Source organism: Acanthopagrus latus, chromosome 17 (assembly GCF_904848185.1).
Source record: "Acanthopagrus latus isolate v.2019 chromosome 17, fAcaLat1.1, whole genome shotgun sequence".
NCBI classification, from domain to species: Eukaryota; Metazoa; Chordata; class Actinopteri; order Spariformes; family Sparidae; genus Acanthopagrus; species Acanthopagrus latus.
In genome coordinates, this window is record NC_051055.1 from 703,755 (window position 1) to 726,524 (window position 22,770).

At 41.7% G+C, this 22,770-nt stretch overlaps 1 protein-coding gene across 6 annotated transcripts in view; it reads left to right on the top strand.

Annotated features, from left to right (window-relative positions):
- cdk14 (cyclin-dependent kinase 14) overlaps positions 1-22,770 on the top strand; it is a 281,729-nt gene that overhangs the window by 43,242 nt on the left and 215,717 nt on the right. Inside the window, exon 1 of one of the 6 annotated variants that reach the window (XM_037072886.1) lies at positions 10,015-10,166. The exons of 3 other annotated variants lie outside the window; for them this stretch is intronic. The gene's annotated coding sequence lies outside the window, so the exon portion shown is untranslated. Of the gene's footprint in view, positions 1-10,014; positions 10,167-11,032; positions 11,122-22,770 lie in introns of those variants that run through there. 2 more of the 6 variants (XM_037072887.1, XM_037072888.1) reach the window with 2 other exon arrangements.

The window sequence follows — 22,770 nt, forward strand, 5'->3', positions numbered from 1 at the left end:
TGAATCCAGTAATCATAGAAAGAGCAGATGTTGGTTGAATATTCTTGATAATGACAAATCTGTTTCCAGCTGAGCCAAACTAACTGTGAGCTTATGGTCATGTTCTTTTGATTAAGAAAGTAAATAATTTTGATCATGTTCTCAAGCCCCAGTGACAAAATAACAGTCTGTCAAAATTGGAGTTTGGTAAAAAATCATCGGGATGATTGATGATGGTAGGATTATAGAATATTTTGAATGTCCACCAGAAAAAAAACAAAACAAAAAACAAAACAAAAAGAGAGAACAGAATTTGTGTTTCATGCTCTGGCTGTGTAACGTGTTTTGTGCCACAGGGGGATTGGACAGTAGAATAATATTGTGACATCCAGGTCAGATAATTCATCAGTTATTTGTCTGATGTGGATCAGGAGTTGACTTCTATAATCATGTGACTCAGCTGCATGAATCCTATTTCAAGGCTTGTGATGCCCCAAGAGCCAGCTGTGACCTCACTGTTCTGCTGCATACTTTTCAAAGTTGACTTGAGCATGGACTTGTGGAAACACTAAACAAATCCTGATCTGGTGCTTCTCATTCACAGTTTTTGTTGTTGTAGTCTGTTGAAATCAGTTTTTTAAACAAACTGTTGCAGGGAAAGCAGTGCAAATGTATTTTGTATGGTGTAATCTTATATTTGGGAAAGAAACATGCACAAAAGTCCATATATTATACAGAAACTGTTTCCTCTTGCTAAAAATGGTACATTTAAGAAAGAAAGTCAGAAATGTATCTCTTCACTAGTTCTCACATTGTGAATGCTGCTACACACCAATAGAATAGAATAGAATAGAATATGACATGATGTGATGCAGAATACAATAAGATAGCATGTCTCTGCTGAACAACTAATATACTGTACCTCAGTTGCACTCGGTTGAATTGGCTGTGCGCATTGCCCTCTGTGCCCTGGTCATGACCAGGTCCACAAACTTGTTGTGACATACATTCTTCAAAACATGAGGGAATGGATAACATGTCTCTGCATCCTTAGCAAGGATAGTAGCAATTTATTGCCACAGGTCAGTGGGTATTGATCACATATTCTGACATACTGTACATATACATACATTGTATATTGGCACCAAGACTTTGTTACACTTATCTCACACTGTGTGACAGAGCAGACCCCACTGGTATAGTTAGCTACATTTATTTACCTCTTTGGAGTTTGTACATGAATGACACAAATACATTTCAGAGAGGCTGTTATTTTTCAAGATGGCCACCATGACTGGTTTGAAAATCATTACTGCTTCAAAGTTGCATGGATTCCACACATTTTTATGATTACGAATTCGGGTAGCAACTTTAGAATTTAGCCTATTTGGAATCTCACAATGCAAGATAGGCCTAACTGACAATAGGAACTGTCCAAACATGGGGTAAATCGTGGAAGACTCAGTAATCCTCTTCACATTAAAAGAGAGCTGTGCAGTCTAAGGCAGCTTTTTGCGGCTTTTTTAAGTCCTTTAGGGCAGCCTTTGTTGGAGGGATTGACTGCACATTGTGCCTCTTTGCAAATAACTTCCTCCTAGCTGGTCTATGTCTGTGGATGTGCTGGTTCGACCATAGAGCAGGATTATAAACCTTTCAATAGTTGCCATGGAGAATGTCATGTGGGGCAGAGGACAGTTCTAATAGGGCATTTGTAAGCTCTGGAAAGACAGCCCATGCAGTCTTTTTCCCATGCCCAGGAAAGCTTGATACTGTGTCACAGCCAGTCAAAACATGAAACACTGGAAGAGCATGTGCAAGTGCAGCTGAGATTTCATGGGCTGCTAGGTGTTATAAACTCTTTCCAAATGCCAACCAAAGCTCACCCCGTGCCTTTAGACCTTGAGCTACTGCCAGAGCCAGAACCACAACATCAGTATCGACAGTTTGGATCATAATTTTATGATGACCATTTCGTACTGCATGGGCCACGTCATAACATGCGAAAGTCAGCTTCCTCATGTGTGCACGGAGAAATTTAGGACAGATCAGCAAGGGGTGGCTTGCTGAGGGCAGCAGTCCATCATTGAAACATGGTATTACCATGTTAGCCACGTTAACTGTTTATGTGGAACAGGGTGTTGTTGGGAAAATAATAAGGGTTTTTTAAAATAAGTTTAATTGATCTATTTCCAAGCCTTAATGAAGCAGACATGTTTCTGTGGTATGTTCCTACCAAGTAGTCTTATATTAACAGCAATCCATCATTTGAAACATGGTATTGGGACATTAACTATTTATGTGGAACAAGGTGTTAATGCGAAAATAATAAAGGTTTTTCTAAAATAAGTTTAATTGATCTATTTTCAAGCCTAAATAAAGCAGACATGGTTCTGCAGTATCTTCCTACCAAGTAGTCTTATATTAACAGCAATCCACCATTTGAAATGTGGCATTAGCACATTAGCATGCTAACTATTTATGTGAAACAGGGTGCCAATGGGGGGAAAATAAGGGTTTTTCTTAAATAAGTTTTATTTTTTTAGTTGTGAGCTAGTTATTATAATAAAATAAGTTTTACAGTAAGTTTTATTTATCCAGTTGTAAGCCTACCTAGAGCCAAGCATATGACAAATATGAACTCAAGGTATGTTGCAATTGTCAAGTCATATCTCATCTTTCATGCTGATCGTGTCAATCATCTTGAATTTTTATTGATTTATATGTAGTCTTCATGTATAAACTTCCTTAAACTAGGTATGGTGAATACATTTAACTTACAAGATCATTAACATCATATTTTATACCATGCAAATAAGAAAAGTGATCTGAATACTGTTGTCAGTGGTGGCTACCACAACCGCAATGTTGAAAATTCACGATGGCCCTATTTTTTTTTTTAGAATGCCTTTGGCCTTAACTGTAGCAAATTTCATGACTTTATCACAAAGTGCATGATGTTTCAGCTAAGCCACCCCACTATAATACAAAATATAATGAACTGTATTCACATACAAAACTAGGTGTCCGATAAATGTTCCTTAACTACTTTCACTTCTTAACTCTTAACTCTTAACTTTAACTTAGCCCACAGGGGCATGGGAAAGAGCATCCGCTATAATGTCGTCTGTACCTTTAATGTGCCGAACATCTAAATAGTGTGATTGCAGGAGCAGAGACCACATATGAGACGCTTATTCGGACACTGCAGTGAACCCAAAAATGTCAAAGGATTATGGTTGGTATAACAACGAGGGGACCACCCCCAGCATCAACATAAACCTCAAGATGTTGAAACGCCCAAATAAGAGACGGTGCTTCAAATTACACTGGTACGAGTTCAACTTTTCTGAGAAGTAACGCACAGGTCTATCAACTCCATCCATTTCTTGCAACAAAACTGCCCTTTAGGAAAGTTTTCTACAAAAACTACTGTAATAACTGGCCAAGCCCAAGAAACACTTGAGCTCCTTCTTTGTACATGGCACAGGGTACTGCTCTATAGCTCTCACTTTAGCATCTACTGGACGGATATTGCCCTGTCCTACCACCCGACCCAGGTTTGTCAACATCGCCTTTGCAAATTGACAGTGAGATGTGCCTTGGCCAGATGGCCAAACAATGCACGGATGCGCTTAATGTGAGCATCCTAGGTGTCACTAAAAATGACTACATCGTCCAGATAAACCATGCAACCTTTGTGACCCCCCACAACCAAATTCATAAGGCGCTGAATGGTAGTGGGCTCATTCTGAAGTCCAAAACTCATGACAGTATTCTCATACAAACCAGAGGGCATAATAGAGGTAGAAATTTCCAGAGCACGAGCAGAAAGAAGAACTTGCCAATAACCTGTCAAAAGGTCGAATTTACTCACAAATTTGGTTGCATCAGCCTGGTCAATGCAGTCCTCCATCCGGGGTAACAGATATGAATTTGGTTTTGTGGCTTTATTTACTTTCCAGTAGTCTTTGCAAAATCTGGGTGATTTATCAGATTTGTCAAACAACAACGAGGGTGATGCCCAGTGAGACTATAATGGGACCGCAATATTGTTATCCAACATACAGTATATTGTACCTTGGACTACATTACTCAGTGTTTGTGTGGCACACACCTATAAAAATGTTGCTTTATTGGTGTGCAGGCCCCCATGTCAATGTCATGCTCTGTGAGGTGTGTGCGCGATGGGGTATCGCCAAGCAGTGTTGGATAGCTCCTAATTAACTCCACAAGCTCAGAGCAGTGAGACTCAGTCAACTGACCCAAATCACACAGTATCTCTTAGTTTCTTAGCCTACCACAAATGACAGGATTGTCAGGTGCTCTGACATCTACCTCCGCATCCGACCCCAAGGCAGTAGATACCAAACTTGAAGACACAGAATTAACAAGGTGTGCAGGGCTAACATTTGAGAGTCTGAAACAGATGTTGCAGGAGCAGCACGTGAATAATAGGGCTTCAATAAATTCACATGACAGAGGTGGGAAGTTTTCCTCCTTTCCTAGAGTGCTCGCTCAACAGCTGTAAACAAGCGATGCCGAAACCCATTTACATAGTCGACCAAATTTGTAGGTGGATCAACCTCAGCCAAATCATCCCGAAGGACCGAAAGCGCACCGTGCACTGTCTGACCAAAAACAAGATTGTTTGGACTGAATCTGGTGCTCTCTTGCATGACTTCACGGGATGACAATATCAGCCACAGCAGGCCCTCTTCCCAATCCCCCCCAAGCTCAACACAAATAGAGTGCAGCAAAGACATTTGGTGAAAGCGCTCCAACGCCCCCTGGCTCTGCGCATGGTATACTGAAGCATGGTTATGCTTCACCTTGATGAGACATAACGTTAGGACCTTGGTCGCTCTGAATCACCCTCGGAATACCAAAAATAGAAATAAACTGTGACAAAGCCTTGACAATTTACCTGGTGGTAACAGAACACAACGGATATGCCGTTGGGTACCGCATAGTTTGGCACATCACAGTTAACAAGTTAGGGCAGCCAGATTTTGATGGAGGCAACAGTCCCATGCAGTCAATAACCTAATGCTCGAATGGCTGACTAATAACTGGGTTGGGACAAAGCGGTGCGGGCTTGATTCACTGACTTGGCTTACTAGTAAGTTGACAAGTATGGCACGACTTAATATACCTGGAAACATCGCTCTTCAGCTTTGGCCGGAAAAAATACTGCAAAACATACGTCATAGGTTTTCCTCACCCCTAGATGACCCAAATCATCATGCCTGATTTTCAACAGCATATGGCAAAACTTCTCCGGTGCAACAATCTGGAACAATGGTTCACCAACAAAATTCGCCTCACCAGGCACCAGTTTCCTCACCAGCAAGCCCTTTTGGAGGAAATCGCCATGTTCGTCTCAAGGAAGAATACTATACAACAGAGCAGACAGAGTCTGGTCAGACAATCCACAATCCAGGACACAAGGGGGGGATCCACCAGCATCGCCATCAGCTTGTCACCCAGTAGAGCAGGCCTGATGGTATTGAAAGCACTGGAGAAGTCAAAGAACATGACCCTCACAGTGCTCCCCTGCTTGTCCAGGTGGGTGTAGACACGGTTCAGCAGACATCTCAACTCCAGTCTGGGGCTGGTATGCAAACTGGAGGTGATCCAGGTGCGGCCTGTCCATAGGCCTAAGCTGATCCAGGATGAGTCTCTCCAGAGTCCTCATGATATGTGTCATCAGTGCCACCGGTCAGTAGTCCGAGAAACCACTGGACTGCGATGTCTTTGACACTGGAATGAGGCAGGACGTCTTCCATATCACAGGGACCCTCTGGAGACCCAGGCTCATGTCGAAGACAGGATGAAGCACTCCACAGAGCTGTCCGGCACAGGCTCTGAGAGTCCGTGGGCTGACATCATCAAGGCCTGCAGCCTTACCGGTGGGCAGGGGCGTCGCTAGGAGTGCAAAACATCCGGGGCTTTAGCCCTGCACAGTGTTGCCTCAGTTACCTTGAAAAAGTAATCTGATTACTGATTACTCCTTTAAACTCATTCAAAGCATGATAGTACTCTGTCTCCAGCACAGAGTAAACAACAAACCTTAATATTCTAATCTTTAGCTGACAAACTCAAAATAATGACTCTATTTCCAGCTAGAAGACGTGCATCTCTCTCCTTCTCCTTGGCAAATTGACAGTGAGACGTGCTGTGTGCATAGGCTGTTAAAGCAGGTAGAACATTCCCTATTATATCCAAATGATATAATTTTATCCAAATGATGCTTACGGCTGTTCTAGTAGTGTTGGAATTCCAGTCCGTCAGAACTCCAACTGACACTTTGGTCCAATCAGAAACACATAATTTGACCCGATCTAACTCTAGGGTCATGGAAAGTGCGCTGTTATACCTTAACCAAAACTATTCCCAAAAAATCTGGGGCTATAGCCCGGAATGACCAGGTCTAACGATGCGCCCTCGGTGGGGAGTTTGCTCAGCTATCTCCTCAAATGAAGCAGTGTTAACAGTGAAGGTCGAGAGGGGGGAGAGTTGGAGTCCATAGTGAGAGGAGGGCAGGTAACATGGAAGCCAGAGGAGCTGTGAGGAGGGGAGAATGGGTTTGAGGGCTCATCAAGTTGGATGAGGTGCTATCAGGAGGGAGGGGGGTCAGAAGCAGTAGTGGCTGGAGACAGTCAACAGGAGAGCCAGCAGAGGCCGGGGCTGCAGTGTCAAACCTTGAAGAACAGATTTCACTCATCACACTACCATCAGCTCCTACTGCTAGTTGGTCAGAAACTAGAAGGTCCATCATTACTCTCCTCTCTGTTAGGTTACACTCGGGGATTCAATTTTGCTCTAGCTAGGCCACAGTTCCTTACTCACTGGAAGAGACAAACAAGTCTGTTTTTTTAGTACTTTATTTTTTGTTAGAATACTCTTTATTACTTTTGGATCTGTGGAGGAACACTCTACAACCCAGTTGTTCCTCACGGCCTGCAGAAGGAAGAACAAGGTCTGGTCCTTCAATTTGATCAACCCCACTGTTTTGCTCTCATTAACAGGATGGCAGCCTTCTTTCACTCACTGTCAGGATGCTGCTGCTGACCCCGCGCTCGTATCCAAAACTTGTGTAGTTTTGCTGCTGTGTGTGATCACAGTACAACGTATTCCAGCTCAATCAGCGGACGATAAATGAACATCAATTCACCTGCTGGCCACTGTTTGAGGGAGAGATACTGCTGCGTACCTCACGGTTATTGTGTTATTATGTTACCTGAAGGTAAGAAAGACTCAAGGTGTCCACTTGAGGCCCATAGTGGATTGACTAAATTGAAGGTTTGAAGCCAACACTCCTGCAAAGTCCCTGAGTCTGCAAGAGCGAGGAAGTCCATACAGAACATTTGGATGTAGCTTCTATCTTTGTCTTTTCTGCTCTTTCTCCTACTTCTTCTCTGTGATTATTGGCAGATTGTCAACCAATTGAAACGTGCATACTGCAACATATTTTATCAGAGTCGATGCTTGACGTTAAGTCAATGAAAGCAGTTTGGCTGAGTAATATACATTTCCATCAATCAATCAATAGGTTATAGTATTACGTATGCTATATACCACAGTATAACCATCATAATCATAATCACAATCAGAAATCCTTATATATATATATATATATATATATATATATATATATATATATATATATATATATATATATATAATATATATATATATATATATATTATAGTATAGTAGATTTTAAATACAGATAATAAATATGGAATAAATATGGGTGTTACCTTGACCTTGTGCAGACATACTGCACAGTGCAGGGCACAGGGTGAGGTATATAGGCTATTTGGAGCAGTGCTGGTTGTAAAGTCTGACAGCAGCCGGAAGGAAGGACCTGCGATACCTCTCCTTCACACACTTAGGATGTATCAGTCTGTTGCTGAAGGAGCTGCCCAGTGCTGAGATAGTGTCCTGCAAGGGGTGGGACTCCTGCACCAACAGCAATGACAGCTTGTCTATCATCCTGCTCTCTCCCACCACCTGCACTTAGTCAAGAGGGCATCCCAGGGTGGAGCTGGCTTTCTTGATAAGTTTATCAAGTCTCCTCCTGTCTGCTGCCGAGATGCTGCTGCACCAGCAGACTACTCCATAGAAAATGGCTGATGCCACCACAGAGAGTGCCCCCTGCACCCCAAAGGACCTGAGCCTCCTCAGCAGATAGAGTCTGCTCTGACCTTTCTTGTATGTCGCTGTAGTGTGATCAGTCCAGTCCAGTTTAGGGTTCAGGTGAACTCCCAGATACTTGTAAGATGTTACCATCTCAATGTCTGTTCCCAGGATGTTCACCTGTGTGCAGGGTTGTTTGCGCCTGTGGAAATCCACCACCAGCTCTTTGGTTGAGATGGAGATGGTTCCGCTGGCACCAATCCACAAAGTCCTGAATAAGTTCTCTGTAGGCTCTGTCGTCCTCATCCCTGATGAGGCCGATGATAGCAGAGTCGTCAGAGAACTTCTGTAGATGGCAGTGAGGGGATTGGTGGTAGAAGTCTGCAGTGTGCAGGGTGAACAGGAAAGGGGCCAGGACTGTTCCCTGTGGGGCCCCTGTACTGCAGGTTATCGTGTCCGACACATAGTCCCGAGTCCTCACATCCTGTGAACCAACACCTCACATCAGGATGTGAGGTGTTGGTTCACCCCGGCCAGCTCCAGCTTGTCCCCCAGGACTGCAGGCTGTATAGTGTTGAAAGCACTGGAGAAATCAAAGAACATGATCTTCACAGTGCTTCCAGGCTTCTCCAGGTGATTATAAATATAATATGTATAACAGTACGCTGGTTTACATATTATACAATTGTATTGTGGTCATGGCCTAAATTAGCCTAAATTTAAATTAATCTGTCATGAAGCCAGAGTTTATGGTATTAGAAGCAAATAACTGGTCCAACTTTACCCAGTAGTTACTTTCTGACAGGAGTAGATTTGCAGTGGTATACTGGTACTAGTGGTATAATAATAGTCATGTTAGAGTAATAGCTATCAATCTCCATGCTAGTATCATTACTATTTGTATCTGTGCTAATATCCATGCTAATGATTTTAATCATGCTGAAACATCATTTTGCTAACAATGGTAAAACAAACAACAAAACATCTGACTATCAGCCACACTGTTAAACAGGAAGAAACTAGCTGACTTTCCAGTCAGTAGACTGATGCTCAGCAGCGTTTAGTCATCTGCCTCCATCACGTTTACAAATCTACAGTGGAATGTGAAGAGCACATGTTCAGTGATGGAAATCGACCTATTTTTTTTCCATAATTATTTGATAGAAATTAATGTGTTGTACTGACAGGCATGGAATCTATTATATGATATCAATTATGTTTTTATGACCCACATTGTGTGTAATTTAAATTACAGTGCACATGTATGCTGGGAGCAATCTTCGAAAGAGGAACATTTTTTTTTTTACTGATCAAGGACACAGCATTATTCCAAACTCAGGTTATGGATGATGAGGATAGTCTGTCTGTATTTTTGTTGATGCTATCTTTGCATGTTCAAGCAAAACTGAATGATTTAGGCTGACAATACACCAAGGTTTCACGTTTCATCTGTGGTGCTTTGGCCCAGAGAGGCATATAAAAAAAAGAAAAGGAAAAAAAGTGCCACACGGCTCATCTTAGTTTAGCTCTGTTCAGATTCACGCTCATTCATGTCCTGGCTATATCACTATAGCTTCAGCTGCTAGCTGCTGCTGCTGCAGACACTGTTTGCTTCCTTAAACTCGTCTGGGCTGTACCATCTCAGTTGAATGGGGGTTCTCAAGGGTTTCAGAATATCCTCTAAGGTGGACTTTTTTCTCCCATCTGCTGCATTGCATCCAATCCCCACCCCTCCCTGTCCCTAATGAGCCATGAGCTCACAATCTTGCAGGGCTGTCAGCCAGAAACAACCCAGCTTCCTAATAACCCCCGCCGCCTCAGATTTCACTCCCCCCTCGGCTCAGTACAATCTCCTCATTTCCAGCTTGCAAAGGGAGCGGAAGAGAGGGAAGAGAGAGGGAGAGTGAGAGAGAGAGGGTGAGAGAGAGAGAGAGAGAGAGAGAGAGAGAGAGATGCTTCGAGCTGGTTTACAGGGAGGGAGATTGGCCTGAATGCGCTCTGTCTGCTCTTCAGAGGCATCCAGGTGAGCTGTTTCCTCCTGGAAGGTAAGAAGAAGACTGAGATTGGTGCTTATTTGTCTCCTGTATCCATTGTCATCACCACCCATCCCCGTCTTCTTCCCTTGTTTCAGATACATTGCTTCTTTGAATGTGTGTGTGGCTGAGCATGAATAGTATTCCCCAGACATAGCACACAGACAGGCAATATTGTACGAGTTGATGTGCAGATATGCTAAATGTATGAGGCAGATATGGATTGTACATACGTGCATGCATGATGTGTGTATGCTTCTAAGTGGACGGCCCACCTGAGTGTCAGTGCGCCTCAATGGTAAGGATGTGACGAGAAACCCTGGGGATGGGAACAAAGTGGCCAGAAAAAAGGGAGGGGGCAGTGTGTACGTGTTTGTATCTTTTCAGCTCCATCTGCAGTTTTTGCAACAAAGTCAAAAATAATGCCTCAAACAACCCCCCCCCCCCCCCCCCCCCCCCCCCCAAAACCCCCCCCCCAAACCCCCCCACACACACACACACACACACACTTGCTCTCCTTCACCACCACTACCACCAATCCCCTTTGAGCTAATAGGTAGCATTTCCATTGTGGTGAAATCGGTGCTGATGTTTACTGGTCTAATGGACAGGATCTTATGCTGCAGCATTTTTCCGCTCCCTCTACAATATGTCGTACCACTTCAGGCAAATGTGCAGCATGCTTATCTTTTACCGAGCCCAGAGGGATGGAATGTGGCTGCTGTGAGGAGAACGAGGAAGCGAGACAGGCACAGGCCTTTTACCATCTGTGGCAGCGTCTCGTGGACGCGTAATCAGGCTTTATGTAGGGCCTTATGCAGCTCCTTGGGAAGACAGCAGGCCAGGCTGTCAGAAAACAGAGAAAGAGAGAGAAGAAAGGAAGGAGGGCTGAAACTGGAGGAGTGCACTATCAGGGTGTCATGTTTGAGAGACGATAAGTTGTAAGTTGTTCAGCCAGAGAGTGTAGGTAGGTCAACACTTTTGTTTGTCCTGGTCTCTGCTGGTGTTGGGAGTAAATGGTTAATGTTACTGTTAATGTTAATGGACGAACAAACGAAGAAAAGGCTGATAACAGCGAATGATGAAATGGAGGAATGAATGGAATTAAATGTTGTGGAAATGTGGCAAAGTTGACAACTGCTGTCTTGAATAGTTTTCCAAGAGGTGGCTGTAAAGGCTCTATCTTCATGCAGTATTACTGGAAAAATTGTTGCTTGCTGAGCTCCACCACTAATTCTGCAATAAACATGTTTAATTTCCTATACATTCTTTACAATAACAATCCCATGGCATTAAGTTATTTAAAAGCTTTTGCTATGATGCAGGAAATGTTGGGCTTTCAACAGCCAAAACTCTGGAGATGCCTTATCTTGGCTGCGGCTTGACATGGTTAAACTGATAATGGCAATCAGCTTGGCATGATTTGTGTCAGCCATAAGTGTCAGTGAAAAAGCCCTATGTGATTTCTTCAAGAACTCCTTCGCGTAATTTTGTAGGCTTGGTGTGATGAATCACACCAGTGGGGAGGACTACTTTTTTCCCCAGCACCTCCTGCAGCCCACATTACATGATTGAATAGGAGCTCTGGCATTTTTGACGCAACACCAGTTTGGTCTGAATGAGGCCCAAGACCTGTAGGCCTCTTACAACAGACACAACGCATTATTCATCTGCATTTAGCCAGAGTGGAGTCAATGGTGCATGTTGTGATTCATATCAAGTGCCTATAAAATTAAGGTGTTTGCTTAAGTGGCTGTTGTGTTAATGAGTCAGCAGTGAATGCCCAATTTGAACTGGAATTCATATCCAGATAATGCTATATTGTTATTCTGATTTAATGTGGACACTGAAAAATCTCAACATGAGATATGAGATGGACTTTTATATAAGATATAGACTACACAGCACTACATCTTAATAGTTGTGAAAATATGATTTAATTTTGGATGGTACTGCAGGTCTGTCAGAACTTATTTTGACAACTTTTTGGGGGTTTGTGATAAAATTGTGTAGACTTTCCATGGCTCCAAGAGGTAGTATTTGGATTACTCAAAAAACTCCTGACCTTTTATATAGCACCACCATGAGGTTGCCATTTTCATTTGTATTTATTTCAAACTAACTAGTGAATGAATAGGCATTGGATTTGGCACAGTCATTCATGCTTCCCTCAGGATCAATTGAAATGACCTCAAGGTTCTAGGTCGATTGCCACTCTACAACACAGGGTCCCTTTACGCTTCAGAAGAAAAAATACATATATATATATTTTCATGGTGTGTTGTGGAGTGTGGAGGATGAGTTCAGGAGTCTCTCACTCTGAGGAATGAAGCTGCTTTGTAGCCTGGTGGTACAGCAGCAGATACGTCTATATCTTTTGTCAGATGGCAGCAGGGTGAACAGCCTGTTGCTGGGTGGCTGTTGTATCCTTTGGACTCTGGGCAGACATCACCAATGTCACTAATGCTCTGTAGTTGGGTGTTGCTGGTCTACTGCTCTGATTTTATCACCCACTGTAGAGCTTTCCTGTCCTGACTTGTGTGATCTGTCTTAATGTTTCCTCGCTCAAAATTTGAACATGAAAAATGTTTATATTCAGATCACAATGTGTATCAGATCAGCCTGTGAGAACAATTGCTTAATGTTTAACATAACATAAGGCACATCCTGATGATATCACCAGGGTTATCTTAACTTGGGCTCAGCATGAAATTTGAAAGCTGGGAATTAGTTTGAATGACAACTTTTCAATGAAATTCACTGTACGGCTTCATTTGTTGCTAACGAATTTTGCCAGCCAGCTTATGTCAACAAATGCAAGTCTGATAATGATTAATGGTACAGCAAGGGGCAAGTTCTTGGTAGTTGTGTTTGTTTCTGGGTTTTTCCTGCTTTTTTTTTGTTTTGTTTTTCAATAATAAATTTGAAATGATCACAGCATCAAATCAAACCTCAAATTCTCAGAGCAGCACTAGTAACAAAGGGAGGAGTTTCTCTGCTTCTGGTGCCACAGCCTAATGTGACAGTGTTTTTGAGGATGAACAAGGTTAGAGGCTGCCAGGACTGAAAAAGACAGAAGTTGTTGAGGTGGAGGCTGAGTTAAAGAACTGGGCATGTCACAGTTATTCTTCTGCCAGCCAATTTACTCACTTATAAGTCAGCACCTCCTATTCTCCAGAATCCCAATCAAAGGCAGTGGCTGGCTACACCAATCAGGAGCTAGAAGGCCTGGCTGAGTCACTAACAGGCCAGAACATTTCCCCCTCCAAAACATCTGCTGGACAACAGAAAGCTCCTTCACTGTGGGAGAAGAGGCTGGCTGGCTGGCTGGGCCTGGTTATTGAGTCTATACAGATACACATGGGAATATGTGTATGGACTGGGCAATATATCATAATTATATCAATAATGTAGTGATAGGAGACTACAGTTGAAACCAGAAGTTGACATACACTATATAAAAAGACATGTATGCTTTTTCTTTCTCACTGTCTGACGTGAAATCAGACAATCACTTATCCTGTTTTAGGTCTGTCAGGATTACCAAAATTATTTCTATTTGCTAAATGCCAGGAAAAATGAGAGAAGTATTTTTTTAGACAATTTTGTATTACTTTCGTCAAAGTCAGAAGTTTACACACACTAAGATTACTATACCTTTAAACAATTTGGGTAAGCCCAGATGATGATGTCATGTTTTTGGAAGCTTCTGGTTTATTGACAACATTTGAGTTAGAGACACACCTGTGGATTTTAAGGCACACCTGAAACACACTGCTTCTTTGTGTAACATCATGGGAAAGTCAGCCAAGATATCAAGAAGAGAATTGTGGACTTGCACAAGTCTGGTTCATCCTTGGGTGCAATTTCCAGATGCCTGAAGGTGCCACGTTCATCTGTTCAAACAATTATATGCAAGTATAAACGCCATGGGAATGTCCAGCCATCATACTGCTCAGGAAGGAGACAGGTTCTGTGTCCCAGGGATGAACATGCTTTGGTCAGAAAATGTGCATATCAACCCAAGAACAAAAGCAAAAGACCTTATGAAGATGCTGGCTGAAGCTGGTAAGAGTGTGTCATTATCCAAAGTGAAACGAGTACTGTACCGACATGGGCTGAAAGACCACTCTGCCAAGAAGAGGCCATTACTCCAAAAGAAACATAAAAAAGCCAGGTTACAGTTTGCAAATGCACACAGGGACAAAGACCTTAATTTTGGGAGACATGTCCTGTGGTCTGACCAAACTAAAATCGAACTGTTTGGCCATAATGACCATTGTTAGGTTTGGAGGAAAAAAGGGGGAAGCCTGCACGCCTGAGAACACCATCCCAACTGTGAAATACGGGAGTGGCAGCATCATGTTGTAGGATTGTTTTGCTGCAGGAGGGACTGGTGCTCTACACAAAATAGATGGTAGCATGAGGAAAGAACATTATGTGGAACTACTGAAGCAACACCTCAAGACATCAGCCAGGAAGTTAATTCCTGCCAACTATTGTGAAAAGCTTGTGGAAGAATATCCAAAACGTTTGACCCAAGTCATACAGTTTAAAGGCAATGGTATCAAATACTAATGAAATGTATGTAAACTTCTGACTTTGAAGCAAGTATTGAAAAATTGTCTAAAAAAAATCCTTCTCTCATTATTCTGGCATTTAGCAAATAAAAATAATTTCTTTAATCCTAACAAACCTAAAACAGGAAAAGTGATTGTCTAATTACATGTCAGACAGTGAGAAAAAAAGCATATGTGTCTTTTTATATAGTTTATGTAAACTTCTGGTTTCAACTGTATATATTGTCTTTATTTTGAATATTGTTATATGATACAGTAAATGGATGTACATTTCTTTTTTTTTACTTTCCAGTCTATTCTACTTGTTCTTATACTAGCCTTTTATGACTTAGACAAGAGATTCACATTACTGATTGTAACGGAACAGTTTTGGTGATGATGTATATATACTGGCTTAATCCTCTGGTCAGAGAAGACACAGCAACTTCTCCCCTTTAGATGACTTTATTGACCTCTATCCAAATGAACAGGACACTGTAGTACACTGTAGTATGTGTGGTTTGTGATGTCTGCAGAGGACAACAATAATAAAACAATATTAATAATAATTAGCCTACCATACAGTGGCATTAATAATAGAATAACATGAATAACAGTAGGCATGTCATACTGCAAATCACCAATAGGGGTCAGTGTAGGTCAGACAGACAGGTCACGTGACCAGGCTAAACTGAGACAGTCCTGTCGGCTACCGGTCTGCTCAATTTGACACACTAGCATCTATATGATAGCAGCCTCAATGAACAACAGCTACACCGCTAAATAGATAGTCACAGAAGGAAACAAAATGTTGGTAATTAACCAAGTTACACGTCGGGCGGTCCATGTTTCATGGGGTTCAGTAAGACATGCTAAATGGTAAGTTAACAAAGCAAACCGATCTTATTACCCTGGTAAAGCTCTCGTCACATACGAAATATAAACAATATGCACTCATCACGTAACTTACATCATCACCGATCCACACTGTTGTACAAAGGAATAAAGAAGAGCACTGACGATCGGTGGAAGATTAACTCAAATAGTTAACTACACAGAAAGTTTTATCAAACACACTGTGCATATGCAAACAGTCCGTCAATCTTTGCATGAAACAGCTTGCTGTGACGTGTACTCCTCCCAGCAGGGAATTCTCAACAGCCGCCCCCACATTCATTCATGAATGTGTAGAAGAAGTGTAAGTCTCTGCTGTTGTCCTTGGTGTCCACGTTATCCTTGGGCATCTTTGGGGGAGGTACTGGCTTGGTAACTGGAGTGTAAACTGTCCCCTTGATGTTGACATCCACTGAATGAACTGTCCCATCATTGCTGGGATGAACTTTGGTGACCTTTCCTGTGGGCCAGAGCTCCCTAGGAACCTGGGGATCCACTACCATAACCACTTGGTCTGCAGCAAGGCCAACACTAAGGGTCCTCCACTTCTGGCGATGCTGAAGGTTGGGAAGGTACTGGCGGGTGTATTGGCTCCAGAACCGGTCTGCCAGGACCTGGCTGTGCCTCCAACAGCGGTGGCCTAAAAGGTCACTGGAACCATATGCGGCTTGAGGAAGCGATGCGTTGTGCCGCCCCATCAACAGCAAGTTAGGCGTTACAGGATCGAGGTCAGCAAGGTCAGAGGAGGAGTATCCCAGAGGCTTTGAGTTGAGGATACCCTCTACTTCCATGAGGATGGTTGACAACACCTCTTCTGATACAGCTTGGTCCCACAGCATGACTTGGAGGGACACCTGGAGCACCTGAACCTTCATATCCAGCCATTCAGCGAGGTCAGGTAAGGTGTATGTCTGGTCGCTTTGCGGATGATGCCTCTCTTAATACAGAATTCGGCGAAGCTATCCCTGTAGTTACCAGGGAGCTTACCAAGGAGGGTGTCTATGTGGGAGCTGCACCACGGCTCAGAGTGAGCGGGACCATCCATGCGACTTAACATCCCCACTAATGTGTTTACAGCTGAGGAGAAATCTTAGAAAGCTTTTGCACCGCTAAGTTTCACGGAAGAAGAAACTGGTCTTTAATTCTCCTGTTGGTTGAATGAAGCACGTTGAAGTCCTAGTGGTGGTCCAGGTTGAGGAGTGGCGTGATGCTGGATATATTGAGGATAACTCTGCTGTTGTGCAGTTGTGGGGAAGGGCTGTGGCATACTTTGAGACTGTGGAGGTGCAGGCTGGGTTGGCTAAGATGTATACTGGGCAAGTGGACGTGTCAGTGGGGCTGCAGGCTGATCTGGCAGAAACGCTGTCGGTGGTGCCTGTTGAGCTGGTTGGTGCCCTGGCTGGACATGCTGACCTGCATGCTGGACAGGCAGAGAAGGTGAATATATTCACTGGGCAAGTGGGGTGTGGTGAGCCGACTGAGCTGCAGGCAGCTGTGGAAACTCTGGTGCTGGTCCAGTTAGGGTAGCTAAATGATAAGTACACTCACTGAGGTTTAGCGGTTTTCTTACCCATGTCGCTCCACTGTGATGAATATGAGGAAGGCTCGAGCTCCGGAGAGGATATGATAAGTCGGATGGATGCTGCTGAGGGTGAGCTTTACTTTTACTGTTGTGAATTCTCTGCTGGGAGGATTACACGTCACAGCAAGCTGCTTCAATACTGATGATTATTTATCAAATATCCAATTGTATCATGATTTGTGAAAGTACCAATAGCCATCCCTACAACATTGTTGCATTATTGACATCAGTGCATTAAGTCAAAAATTTAACATTGTGATATTTGATGTTGTCGCCCAGTCCTAGCATTTATAAGCTGCTGCTGATATTTGACGATTCAACTGTCCGTAAAATACTTGCATATCAAAAGAACAACAACAACACCTGTCTGGAGTTGAGGTGTGGATGTCAGTAAAGAGGTACATTTATGGACAGCAACCCAAATAATGAGAAAAACAACCACTCCAGCCTTCCTTTTTCTTTACTTCTTACAAAACAAAAAAACAGCATGTTTGAACCGAGCAGCAAATGCTATGGTTTGTAAATACAATGACAATACCATTAAGAAGGTTTCTTTCTTGTGACAAATGTACTTACAGTTGTGTTCAAAATAATAGCAGTGTTGTTAAAAATGTGGGTAAAGCTCAAAATCCTTCAAATATTTTTATTTCCATTCACTGGGAACATTGCACATTATATTTTACATGAAAGCATCAAGAAAAAAGTAGCAATATTTGAATTAATTTTCAGAAAATGAAGAAAAAGTGGTTGTTGGCTGTTCAAAAAAATAGCAGTGTCTGAATTTTTCACAACAAACTCATGTTTACTCAATGAACTGAAACAACATTAAGATTTAGCATTCCTGTGATTAACAAAACTAATATTTAGTTGCATAACCACCGTTTTTGAGAACTGCTTCGCATCTGTGTTGCATGGAGTCAACCAACTTCTGACACCTGGAAACAGGTATTCCATCCCAGGATGATTTGACAACCTTCCACAATTCCTCTGCATTTCTTGGTTTTGCCTCAGAAACAGCATTTTTGATGTCACACCACAAGTTCTCTATTGGATTAAGGTCTGGGGATTGGGCTGGCCACTCCATAACCTTGATTTTGTTGGTCTGGAACCAAGATGCTGCTCGCTTACTGGTGTGTTTGGGGTCATTGTCTTGTTGAAACACCCATTTCAAGGGCATTTCCTCTTCAGCGTAAGGCAGCATGACCTTTTCAAGTATTTTGATGTAAGCAAATTGATCCATGATCCCTGGTATGCGATAAATAGGCCCGACACCACGGTAAGAGAAACAGCCCCATGTCATGATGCTTGCACCACCGTGCTTCACGGGCTTCAGAGTGTACTGAGGCTTGAATTCAGTGTTTGGGGGTCTTCTCACAAACTGTCTGCGGCCCTTGGACCCAAAAAGAACAATCTTTCTTTCATCAGTCCACAAAATGTTTCTCCATTTCTCTTTAGGCCAGTCGATATGGTCTTTGGCAAATTGTATCCTCTTCATCACATGTCTTTTTTTTAACAATGGGACTTTGCGGGGGCTTCTTGCTGATAGATTAGCCTCACACAGACGTCTTCTAATCGTCACAGTACTCACAGGTAACCTCAGTTCATCTCTGATCTCCCTGGAGCTGATCATTGGCCGAGTCTTTGCCATTCTGGCTATTGTTCGGTCCATTCGAATAGTCGTCTTCCTCTTTCTTCCACGACTCTCTGGTTTGGCTTTCCATTTCAATGCATTGCAGATCATTTTAGCTGAGCAGCCCATAATTTTTTGCACTTCTTTGTATGTTTTCCCATCTTGGATCAACGTTTTAATTAAAGTACGCTGTTCTTCTGAACAGTGTCTGGCACGACCCATCTTTCTCAGGTTCTCAGAGAAAATTGCATGTAAAACATGTGCTGGCTTCGTCTTTAAATAGGGGACACCTGAATGACACCTGTTTCTTCACATAACGACTGATCACAGTGATTGAGCTCCACACTGCTATTTTTTTGAACACACCCCTTTCACTTAATTATTCGACAACACAGACTCAGGAGCATTCATATCATGAATGTTGGGTCTGTTGGGTTTCTCTGACTCTACTACACCGACTGGTAAATTATTTGCGATGTAATATTAAGATTTCTACCAAAAACACTGATTAATCTGGTTAGTCATGTTGGACTGCTATTATTTTGAACACAACTGTATTATATGTTTCTTTGGATGAAACTGTCTGCTAAATGCCCTAAATGTAAATGTAACAAATAAGAGTAACTTTCATCATCTCTAATGGTCCAGTCTTGTGGCCATTTTGGAAATTAAAATAAAGACTTAAAGAGGACTTTCTTTGGCACTTTTTGCTGCACTGTGTTTCTATTACCAGTTTAATTGTGCCGAGTTGAGCAAAGTCATGGATTCACTCCAGTAGAACCAAAGCATGCCCATCCTGTGTCCAAGCGACTGCAACAATATTTTGTGACTTTGGCCAACCGCATTAGTGCTTTGAGACATATGGTGTATTTTACCTTTCATCATTTACCCTTTCAGCTGTTTGGGGATTTTGTTACTGTTAGTGAAAACCAAAGACTTCCCGATTTTGCTGTTTCATAGCAGCTTCTAAATAACTAAATAACAGGGGACTTTTATTGTGAAGAATTTATAGGAAGAATAAGCAGGACTTTTCTAGCAGCTATCCTTCAATAGAATAGCTGCTAGGAAGGAAGTAAGCATACTTTTGTAGCCATATTTTGGCTTTGAGGAGTGGTTATTTTCTAAGTGTAAGTAGTCCATTCTGTAAGTAGTCCATTCTGAAAGTGTCACGCTGTTGGTTTGTTTCCACCACATATTGTACACTAATGAAGACTCTCATCCACAATATTTTGAGGCTGATGTTGAGATTGAGAATGAGCCACAGCAGCAAAGTCTCAAAAAGGCAATTACATAATTTATTTTGCTGGTGCACTGAATACAAGTAAGCTCCTGTGAAAAGTAATTAGGTAACATTTTATTTCATTTTGCTTCAATTGAATCCTGTTCTTCACAGGATTCAATTGAAGCAAAATAACGACATACAAATCCCAAAAATATATACATGACAGGCACAATAAATAATTAAAGAAAAGTCACGTTGGCTTTGAAAGGAGGCTAACAGAACTCAAGGATATGGGAAACTGAGTTCGTCTGTGCCAAAATGGAAAATATATTTCATAACAAAATAAGTCCTAAAACATGTTAAAATGAGCAGAACAATAAATCATGTTCCAGTTGCCTGGCCATGTTTACAGCTGTTCCTAATGTTAACTACGGTGGCCCTGAAGTGCAAAACACAATGGCAAATCAGAAAACACAACAGCAAATCAGAAAACACAACAGCAAATCAGAAAACACAACTGCACAGCATAAAACACAGCAACAAATCAGAAAACACAACAAAACAGAAAACACAATGCAAATCAGAAAACACAACAACACAACAGAAAACACAACCACAAATCGGAAAACACAACGGCAAATTGTGCAATCAGTCATATTGATTGCACATTATTTTGTGCAATTTGCCTCTTTCATTGTCTCTCTTGTCTCTAACTTTGTTAGCGGTTACATACCCAATTGAGTGATGAATGCATTCATTGTGTCATATTAAAAAAAAACAAAAACAAAAGACAATAAAAAAAAATCCAAATATTACCAAAATGTCCATTTTAACAAGTTTAATCATACATTAATCAATATTCATATTGTCGCACATAGTAAACTATAATTATTGCATTTATTTACAGAGATTTAATAGAGAACATTCTTAAAATCAAAAGTTACTTATTTGATTATGAAATATTTTATCTTAACACTTAATAATATAAATAAAAAATTATAATAATCCAAAAAGCTGGAAAGGAGCTGATCTAAAACAAAAAAAGAGCTGTTCCGATCACTGGTCACAGTCTCCGCAGATGACCTCCGCTCTCCTTGCACAGTTGGTCAGTCAAACTCAGAGTCGCATCACTTCAACACCTTTGTGTTGAACAGCCCCACTTGGTGTTTCACGGTGGGGGAAACGCCTGTTTTTGTTTGCCCATGGTGCCAAACAGGGGAAAAAATACAATGATATAATAATTAACTTACAAGTAAATTCACAAAGAAGCGCATCTGGATGCCGGTAAGTTAGAGACAAGAGAGACAATGAAAGCAGCAAATTGCGCAAAATGATGTGCGATCAACATGACCTCTTATGGCCGAAATAGGTAAAACATGATAAAACATCAAACATCATATCCGTGTCCTACATCAAAATATTCCTTACAGTTTTTCTTGACTGCTTTGACCTGTTTAAAGAAACTGGGATCCACTTGGTTTTTATCATCACTGTCTCAGCAGAGCACAAGACACCTCTTGCAAATGTGTTAACCCTTTCTCATTGGATTGACACATTTTGATTGACACACAGATGTCATTCAAGCAGTCCAAACTCCATCTGTTCCTAAATATTACAAACTACCTACATCGGTATGAAATCACTGAGGCACCTGTTTGACACTCCTTCACAAAAAATATTCAATGAGCAATCAGTCTGCAGGCCTTGAAAGTTGCAGCGTCTGTGTTGTTCTTTGTCAACATGGATGGAAGAGGTCTGAGGCAGATGAGAGTGAGAAATAGGTGCAGAGGAATGTCAAGGTTGGATAAGGCACGCAAGAAGATTTTTTTCCTCGTGCAGAGGATGTTGAATGTGATGTGGATAAGGCCATGTGGCAGAGGATGTTGAATGTGATGTGGATAAGGCCATGTGGCACCATCGTCAAGACAGAAGAGGCTGAGTATCAATAGTGGCCATTTCACATAATCTGCAGTAATAGATTTTTATACTTTACTGTAGTAGATTTTACCTTTATTGTCTTTTAAACGTTTTAAAACAGGTCCCCCGCTATGTCAGTTGTTCAGGAAAATGCTTGCTGTGAAGCTGCAGAAATGTTTTGTGAACTTTCAGACTACTAGGTTTCTTAATTTCTTATACTCTAATAGATTTTATTTTGGTTTACATGTATTTTGTATATTATTTACAGTATTTGAGTTTTCAGCCACAGTTTGAAAAAAGAATCAATGGAATTAATACAATTTGCATCAAAGCATCTCTGATTCTGGATCCAATTCTTTGCAAGAAGGCAAATTTGACAACAAATGGCATGAAGGTTCATACAGTAACAGGCTACAATGGTGCACTGATTGGCACTGAGTGCTGTATTTTGTATTTTGTTGTCCACTGTGTAATGGTTGATTGGGAGAGCTTATACACTTGTTTGCAAGTTGTGTTTTTTTGAAGGCAAAATTTGCTTTAGTTGCATATTTTAAATGCACCTACCTTCTCCGTTTTGGTTAATATGTTGTGATTTGCGGTTGTGTTTTCTGATTTGCGGTTGTGTTTTCTGATTTGTTGTTGTATTTCCAGATATGTGGTTGTGTTTTCTGATTTGTTGTTGTGGTTTCTGACTTGCGGCTGTATTTTCAGATTAGCGACTGTTTTCTGATTTGCAGTTGTTTTTTCATTTGCATTTTTTTTTGTTCTGATTTGCAGTTGTTTTTTCATTTGCATTTTTTTTTGTTCTGATT